Source organism: Triturus cristatus, chromosome 11 (genome assembly GCF_964204655.1).
Source record: "Triturus cristatus chromosome 11, aTriCri1.1, whole genome shotgun sequence".
NCBI lineage: Eukaryota > Metazoa > Chordata > Amphibia > Caudata > Salamandridae > Triturus > Triturus cristatus.
Window position 1 is genome coordinate 1,182,897,122 of NC_140594.1, and position 8,884 is coordinate 1,182,906,005.

Sequence of the window (8,884 nt, forward strand, 5' to 3'; positions counted from 1 at the left end):
TAATAGAGAGTAGTAGAGAGTAGCAGAGAGTGAGTAGATAATACTAGAGGGTATTAGAGGGAGTAGACAAGAGTATTATAGTGAGTTGTAAAGAGTGAGTAGTAGAGAGTAGTCTAGTGAGTAGTAGAGAGAGAGTAGCAGAGAGTTGTAGTAGAGAGTGAGTAGTAGATAGTAGAGAGTAGTAGAGAGTGAGTAGAGAGTAGTAGAGGTTGAATAGAGAGTATTAGAGTGAGTAGTTGAGAGTGAGTAGTTGAGGGTGAGTAGTAGAGAGTGAGTATAGTAGTAGTGAGTAGTAGAGAGTGAGTAGTGGAGTGTTATAGAGAGTAGTAGAGAGTAGTTGATTGTGAGTAGTAGAGGGTGAGTAGTAGAGTGTGAGTAGTACAGGGTGGCTAGTAGATAGTGAGTAGTGCATATGAGCAAGTATGTTCATACATATTGATAAATATGTATCTATATATTTCTACATTTCTACATATATATGTATGCATATTTGTCGGAGTAGATACGCATATATATGTGCATACTTATGAATATGTTTATCGAGTGATGCATATGTATGCATGTGTGAATATACATTTGCATACATGTGATTTTGTTTATTTTGCATATTGATAACTAGTAAGTAAATGGGGTTGACATGTTTTTTTATTGAGTCCACAGGTATAAACAAAAAAAATCTGGAACATATTATTTTTATGGTGCGTTTTCATGATGTTTGCTTAATGTACAAGTTAACAATCTTCAATTATTTCTATTATGCAGCCATTGGAAAACATGACATCGATTGTTTTTGGCAAGTATGGCATTAGAGCGTCTCCAAAATCGTCAATGTCTGCTCCTATATCTAGAAAGTCCATTAGGATGGTATTGCTTATGTCCATAGATTTAAAATATTCAGTGTCTTGTACTTGTACTGTTAGAGTACTTTTTTCTTGGGACGTATTTTCAAGTCCATAGATTGTGATCGTCAGCTTCTCCTGAGGTGGTTCTATTACCTGCGAAGTAAAAAAAATGTGTTAATAATGTAAATACTGTCGGCATTTATTGTATTGGCTGTGGGCCATTAGTGGCCTGATATGATTTAATGGTGGTCCATGTGCTTTTATTTTAGTTTTTTAGAGGTGATAGAAAGACACAGATAGAGACAGAGACATTTAAAGGCACAGGCAGATAGAAGAAGAGAGAGGTAGACTGGGAGATAGGGGTAGAGATAGGTAGTGATAAAGACATACAGAGGAACAGAGAGAGAGAGATAGAGTGAGTTGGAGATATGGAGAGTGAAAGTTATATTGGGAGAGATAGTGAGAGATGGAGGGAGGGCGACAGAGAGAGTGAGAGATAGAGTGGGAGGCAGATTGAGAGGGAGAGAGAGAGTGAGAAAGAGGGAGAGAGGCAGAGGCATTTGCGGGAGTTAGAAGGAGACAGACAGAGTGAAAGATATGGAGAGGGAAATGTAGCCTGGGTGGAGATAGGAAGAGACCTAGAAAGGGAGAGATAGAGATATGGAGGGTGGGAGGGAGATGGTAAGAGGGAGGGGGAGAGAGAGAGAGAGAGAAGAAATGTAAAGAGCGAGAGATAGAGAGTGAGAGATACAGGGAGGGAGAGAGAGACAGAGGGAGAGATATAGAGGGAGGCAGGTATAGGGAGTGAGGTATAGGGAGACAGGCAGAGGGAGGCAGGTATAGGGAGTAAAGTATAGGGAGGCAGGCAGAGGGAGGTAGGCAGAGGGAGAGAGAGAGAGGGAGACCGTAAGAGTGGGAAATGTGGGAGAGAGAGGGAGAGTTGGAGGCAGACAGGAGGAATAAGGTAACTTAATGGAGGTATGCGACAACATAAGGGCCTTTTATTTATGCCCACATTTATTGTATCTCTGTATCCTTGGTTTCTTATAATAGTGATCTTACTCTAATGGTGTACCCTTTTTACAGGTCCTTTTCAATATTTTTTCATTTCCACTGGTGCGGCATTTGCTCATAAAGCACATAGTAGGCAAGTAGGTAGAGGAAGGGAGTTACTGGTAGGCAGAGGGAGGGCGACAGAGGGAGATAGGCAGAGGGAGAGAGAGAGAGGGAGGCAGCAAGAGGGGGGAGTGTGAGAGATAGAGTGAGATAGAGAGAGGGAGACAGGGAGAGAGGGAAATATAGAGGGAGAGATAGGGAGATGGAATGTGGGAGGGAGATGGTAAGAGAGAGAGAAGCAATGGAAAGAGCAAGAGATAGAGAGTGAGAGACAGAGTGTGGGAGAGAGAGACAGAGGGAGAGAGATAGAGCTAGAGGGAGGCATGTATAGGGAGGCAGGCAGAGGGAGGAAGGCAGAGGGAGGAAGGCAGAGCGAGAGAAAAAGAGAGGGAGACAGCAAGAGGAGGAAATGTTAGAGACAGAGATAGAGGGAGCGATGGAGGTAGGCAGGAGGACAAAGAGATGCGTGTGGTGTGTTTGGTGGCTTAATGGAGGTATGTGTCCACAGCAGGGCCGTGTTTTGTTATGACCACAGTTTATTGCATTTCTGTAGCCTTTCTTTCTTCAACTACTGATCTTTCTGCTATTGGTGTACATTTTTAACTGGTCCTTTCTAATACTGTCTCATTCCCACTGGTGTGGCCTTTGCTCATAAAGCACATACCAACATTGTCCCTATGAGATAAAGTTTGAGAGTATGCACGGTATGTAGCTCTAATTAATGTAGACATTTATTTTGTTTTTGCTCATTGTACTTACTTGAAATTGTGTGTGTCGAGTTGAATTTAGTATTTTTTTCCCATTAAACTCATGTACAGTTAAATGAGTTATTTTAATATATGTTCCAAGTTGTATAGGAAAGTCTGTTGCCTCTCTCCATAGTGTTATTTTAACAGAGTCAGTTGTATCATCCACTGTTATCGATTTGAGTTTGTTTCTTGGCCTCCAATAAATATAGTTTTGGTTGCTTCTTCCTGCAAAAGATAAAAAAATGTAGTTGTTGTAATTTTTAAGAAATGAGTTACAGTGGAGTAGGATTGTTGTTAATAGTTTCTTGAAGAAACATATAAAGATTTTTTTAGGGGGTGGGATGGTTCATTATTATTATTTCGGACTTTAAGTACAGAATCACGAAAATAGTAATTATGAAGTTTTTTAATTTGTATGAGATGAGAAGGCAACTGGTTAAGAAAGGAAATCCAGTCTTTATTAAAAGTCCTGTCACCCAGCAACTTAGTTGGTGACATGCTTTATCTTCGGGGTCTCACTTAAGTTGCCGAATGCAAATTAGGTGTGCTTCAACACCTGATCACAGGGTAGTAAAATTATTCTGTATTATTTCATGGAAGATAGTTAAAAAGCAAGGTTTATTTAGATGGGGGTTACTTCTAATTACACTGGGGTATAAGTACTGAAAAAAGCAAGTAGTAATTATGTTGTGATAAAATATATACAAGATGGGATGGTAAGTGTTCAAGAAAGGAAATACAGTAGTATTTATGTTGTGGTAAAATATGTGCAGGATGCGATGCTAAGTGTTCAAGAAAGGAGCAACTTTTGTGTGCTAAAAAACACCTGATGACAATGGAGTGGTATTGTTGTTTATATTTTTGTGTAAGATACTTTAAAAGAGAGGTTTTTTGAGGTAGGGGTTACTTTAAATTACCCTGGGGTATAAGTTCTCAACAAAGAAAGTAATAAATATGTTGAGATAAAATATTGACAAGATGCGATGCTAAGTGGGCAAGAAACAAAATGCAGTTTTTTTTTAAAAGACTGCTCACTCATTAACCTAGTTGGTGACATGCTTCATCATTGTTGTCCTACCTTAGTAGTAGAATGCAACTTAGGTGTGCTTCCACAACTGATTACAGTGGAGCAGGGTTTATTTTGTAGTATTTTGTGGAAGATACGTTAAAAGAGAGGAGGGAAGTGTAGTATATATATGTGTATATATACATATATATGTATATGCATGTGTAGTCTCATATAATTATTTAAATATGCCTCTAAAGGAATTTCTGCGACATTACTAAATTGTATTCCATTTACGCAAACCCAATTGTGAATACTCTTAAATGTATTTTTACTTTGAAAGCAACGTATCTCTGATATAGACCCAGATATGCTCATGAGCGATTTTAAGTTTGCTTCTCTGACTGTTTTGATTGGTGAAAGTGGTGGAGCAGGTGGCTGCAGAATGTATGCAGCTTCTTGCGTAATTGATTGTGGTATTGTTAACGGTGGCATTCTTGAGATTTTGGTCTGCTTGGTTAAGATTACCACATTGTTCTTGATAAGATCATTTCTAATGATAATTCCATTCATTTCTTTTGTTTGGTTATAATAATCGTCATTGTAGCAAGTTGCTTTTATTGACCCACTTTCATCTGCTAGAGCAAGATGGTATAAAATTTTGGTTCTTGCTTAGCATTCCTGTAGTGGGTTTTGGTCGAACATTTAATGATGTTAGCGCGTATTGCCTTCTGATAAGGTTTACTTTCTTCTTGTTTTGTTTGTTTAATTTCTTGTATAGAAATCATCTGAAATGAGAAAAATATGTGAGTATGCAGTCTGCACATAAGATTGACAAATATACACATTGAATGAAAATCAAAAATACATATTAAATTAACTTTTTGCATATTAAACTGCTACCCATAATGCTTTGTGATCACTGTAATATGACTCTAATATACCATAGTGTGTTAAGTCTACATTAGTATAGATATGATCTAGTATAGAATTGTAGTCTGTTGTGTAGTCTTGTATTTTTTGGTTACATTTAAATTGGTTTTTCATATATTGTAAGAGTAGTGTTGTGTTTAGTGACACTTTTGTTAAATGTATGTTGAAGTAACCCATGATGATATATTTATAATCAGGATAGAAGTTCAGTATTGTTGTTAATACTTCTAATAGTTTTTGTATATGTACATGTGGTGGCTTGTATAGTATTATAAATAAGTAGTGGCAAGAATTAAGATGCTGAGTAAAATGTAAAATGTCAATTTTGTGGTGTGTTTCATAGATTGGCAATAGGGAAATGTTTTTTGTAATAAATTGCTATTCCATGCTTTGTTGACTGTTTGTGGAATGTATCAAATATTAATAGATGATATTGTTCAATCAAAAAATTAGTGGCATCTGCTTTTCTAGTTCTGTTTATTTCAGTGAGGCATAGGATATCTGCATTCATGATATTATTGTCTGTTCTTATTGCTTTGTAATTTGTTTGTAGTGATCGTATGTTATGTACAATAATATTACAATGTTGGTTATAGTGATGTATTTGTGGTATTGATATTTGCAATTGCATATTTTGCCTTAATCGGGTCATTTCTTCATGTACTTTTGGATGTACAACTATTTTGTCTTGATTAAAGTTTTTTATATATATGTTTGATAATGACTTTGCTTTGCTTAAAGCTATATAAAGCAAATGATGTATTTTGCTATTGTTAAAGTGTATATAAAGTGGTTCAATAGTTTCTCCTTGTGTCCTATGTATAGTACATGCAGATGATTGGCGTAGGGGAAATTGTTTGCGTATTATTGTGATAAATTTCTGTGTAAATTGAAAATGTCGTGCGATAGCATGTATTGGTGTCCAATTAGGCAAAATGTTGCTGTGATATATGTCTATTACAAAACGGTTAAATACCGGAGGGTCAAAGGGAACATTTTTGAGACCACACAGGATTATATCCCCAAATAAAGTATTACAAACACTCGGAACCCTGGGGTCTAAAATGACAAAAAGAAGGAAGTAAAGGTGGTGTGTGAATAAGAAACAAAAGCCCAATGCACATAGTGAAAGGGCAATCCCTTTAGGAACGTAATCCCTCACTCACCCTAGGTGACATGCTTCATCATATGGGATTCTCCTCCCAGAGAAAAATCCTAGTTTCTCTGGGGGCTACAACCCCCTCTATGAGAGGGAGGAGCTCTGGGATGTTTTGATAATGCACTAAAGGGTGGACTAAATCCACATATGAAGAGCTGGGTGTGAGTGGGGGGTGCAGTGCTAATGAAAAAATAGTGCAATAAAAGTGTGTTAAAACTAGTCACGGGACGGCAAGGAAGAATCTCTTAAAGACCAACCGTACCGATGCTAGATTAAAAAGATGTGAGAACCACTAGTTCAATATAACCAATGGTGCAATGTATGAGACAATGGTCGACATGTTTCAGCCAAGGCGCCTAACTAGGCTCGGCTTTCATCAGTGACTAAAAAGTTAGCCTCTTTTTTCGTGCTGCGACTTTCCACAATATCACTAACGAGGAAGAAGCAGCACTACGCTCACTTAATGACGACCCCCTGATCACCATCAAACAAGCAGATAAGGGTGGCGCGACGGTAATCATGTCAACCTGTGATTACCGCACTGAGTGTGAACGCCAGCTACGGGATAGGAAATACTATACTCCCATCCGAGAGGATCCCACCAACAGGCTCAAGACCTTGATCACGAGCATGGTCTTCCATGCCGAAACTCAGGGCTGGATCACGAAAAAAGAGGCTAACTTTTTAGTCACTGGCGAACCTAGAACTCCTTACTTCTACTGTCTCCCCAAAATACATAAGGGCACTAATCCGACCCCAGGGAGACCTATTGTTTCTGGGATTGGTTCCCTGTTGGAACCCCTTTCCCAGTTTGCAGACTACTTTCTCAAACCTCTAGTCCAAAGCACCCCTTCATTCCTAAGAGACACCACCGATGTACTCAGGCTTCTAGAGGACACCCAACATCAGGGAGAGGTTGACTTTCTCATCACCCTTGATGTTGAGGCCCTCTATACAAATATCCCCCAGAGGGCTACCCTTGATGTTATAGAGGATGCACTGAGTAGTCTAGAATGGGTATCACCTACCCCTCGCCCTTTCATTATTGAATGTGCCACTCTAGCTCTAACAGAAAACTTTTTTGAGTTTGAAGGCCAATTATTCCATCAGACACAGGGCACGTCGATGGGGAGTACCTTTGCCCCTAGTGTGGCCTGCCTCTACATGGCAGCATTTGAGGAACGAGCCATCCATAATGAATCGAACCCCTATAGAGCTAACATCCTATTGTGGAAGAGGTTCATTGACGATATTTTGATCCTTTGGAAGGGTGATCAGGCACACTGCAATGAATTTTGCCAGTGGATAAATACCTTAAATCCATATTTAAAATTCACGAGTACCATCTCTGACCACCAGCTTCCCTTTCTGGACCTCCTGATCATACTAGACGATCATCAAATGAGCACCACACTACATCGCAAACCCACTGACAGAAATAGTCTACTACATTTCAACAGCTACCACCCTGGGGCACTCAAACAAAATTTACCCTTTGGTCAATTCCTCCGTATTAGGAGGAACTGTAGCGCTGTTACTGACTTTAAAAAGGAGTCTAAAACCCTTATGACCAATCTTCTCCAGAGGGGGTACCAGAACCGGGACATCCAGAGATCCTACAAACGTGCCCGGAACAATAACAGGGAAGGGTTACTTGAACCAAGAGAGAAAAAAACTGACGACTGCCTCACCTGTGTGATTACCTACACTCCTAACTCTTCACAACTCAAGAAAATCATTAACAAACATTGGGGTATCCTCCACACCGGGGAACTTACAATACCGAACCCCCGTTTTGCCTTCAAACGCACCACCAATTTGAAGGAGAGATTGATACACACCAGACCCAAACCCAAACCACCAGTGAATACCACTCAATCGACTTTATGGAACCTCCCTCCTGTCAGGGGCCACTACCCTTGCGGTTCCTGTGTGGTGTGTCCTCAAACTAAAATAACCAAGGACATCGTCTTTCCTAACGGGATCACGTGGGAATGCAGAACGCACACTAACTGTAACACTGCCTACTGCGTGTATCTGATAACCTGCCCGTGTAATCTACCCTACATAGGGATGACGACTAGACCAGTGAAGACGAGAATCATTGAGCATCGGAGTAATTTCCGATGCAAAAAAACTAACACTAGGATGACTAAGCACTTCTGTGAAAATAACCATTCCCCTGACTCTTTCAGGTGGGTAGTTCTCCAGTCCCCTAAAAATGTCACTAAAACAAAACTATTCACCCTGGAGCAGAGGTGGGTGATGAGACTGTCTTCTAATACCGATGGATTGAACGAGGACATTCCGTGGAGCAGCCTTACAAACATTTGACGTGACAGAACTAGCTGTCTCCAATAGACGTTCCATACCTGTTTGGGTCCACCCTCGTTTGAGCTTGTGACGCTTAGACACCATAGCATATTAACACATGTACCTATAGGCATCCTCTGATACATTTATGTCAGTTTCCCAAACATGCGAGTTGACAACGCAATGATTACTTTACTTCAGATACCTATAGATATCCTATGATACATGCATGTCAGTTTCCCTAACATTCGAGCTGGCAACGCAACACATGCGAGTTGGCAACACAATGATTACATTACATCAGGTGCCAACAATACGCATTTGTCATATATATAGATATGTTTTCTCGGCTCGAATCGTGGGATTACGTCCATACCAAGCATTCCGGACTGACACGACATCACAAGGTTACCACAGCAACCCCAGCTCTAGCAACCAATAAGGGCTCCTCACGTAACACTGTTGTTGTTACATGTGACTCCGCGTCATCACTTCCTGTTGTTTACGCGGCACGTCCTGCTACACGCCCACATCCATCTCTCTTCCTCTACCGGAAGTAAACCTCGCACACTAGTCTTTCCGCCAGCACCTCTCTGACGTACCAATTGGCACGCGGATCAGATTGGCTGGTCTACGCTAGATAATCCTTCCGGGAGTTCTGGGATTCATCCCCCGAGTCGGCGTGGATCAAGGGTAGGTGGATAGGCGTCCTGTACTACGGACTTCTGTAAGTATTCTCTCGTGGGTCCCAGTGCCTGGGTCCTCA

At 40.3% G+C, this 8,884-nt stretch overlaps 1 long non-coding RNA gene across 1 annotated transcript; it reads right to left on the reverse strand.

Moving 5' to 3' along the window:
- Positions 1-627: 627 nt before the first annotated feature.
- LOC146788693 (uncharacterized) lies at positions 628-5,163 on the reverse strand. The gene is made up of 2 exons (XR_014970899.1): positions 2,718-5,163; positions 628-995 (listed from the first exon to the last, which is right to left on the reverse strand). It is a non-coding gene; the product is annotated as an uncharacterized LOC146788693 (long non-coding RNA).
- Positions 5,164-8,884: the final 3,721 nt, after the last annotated feature.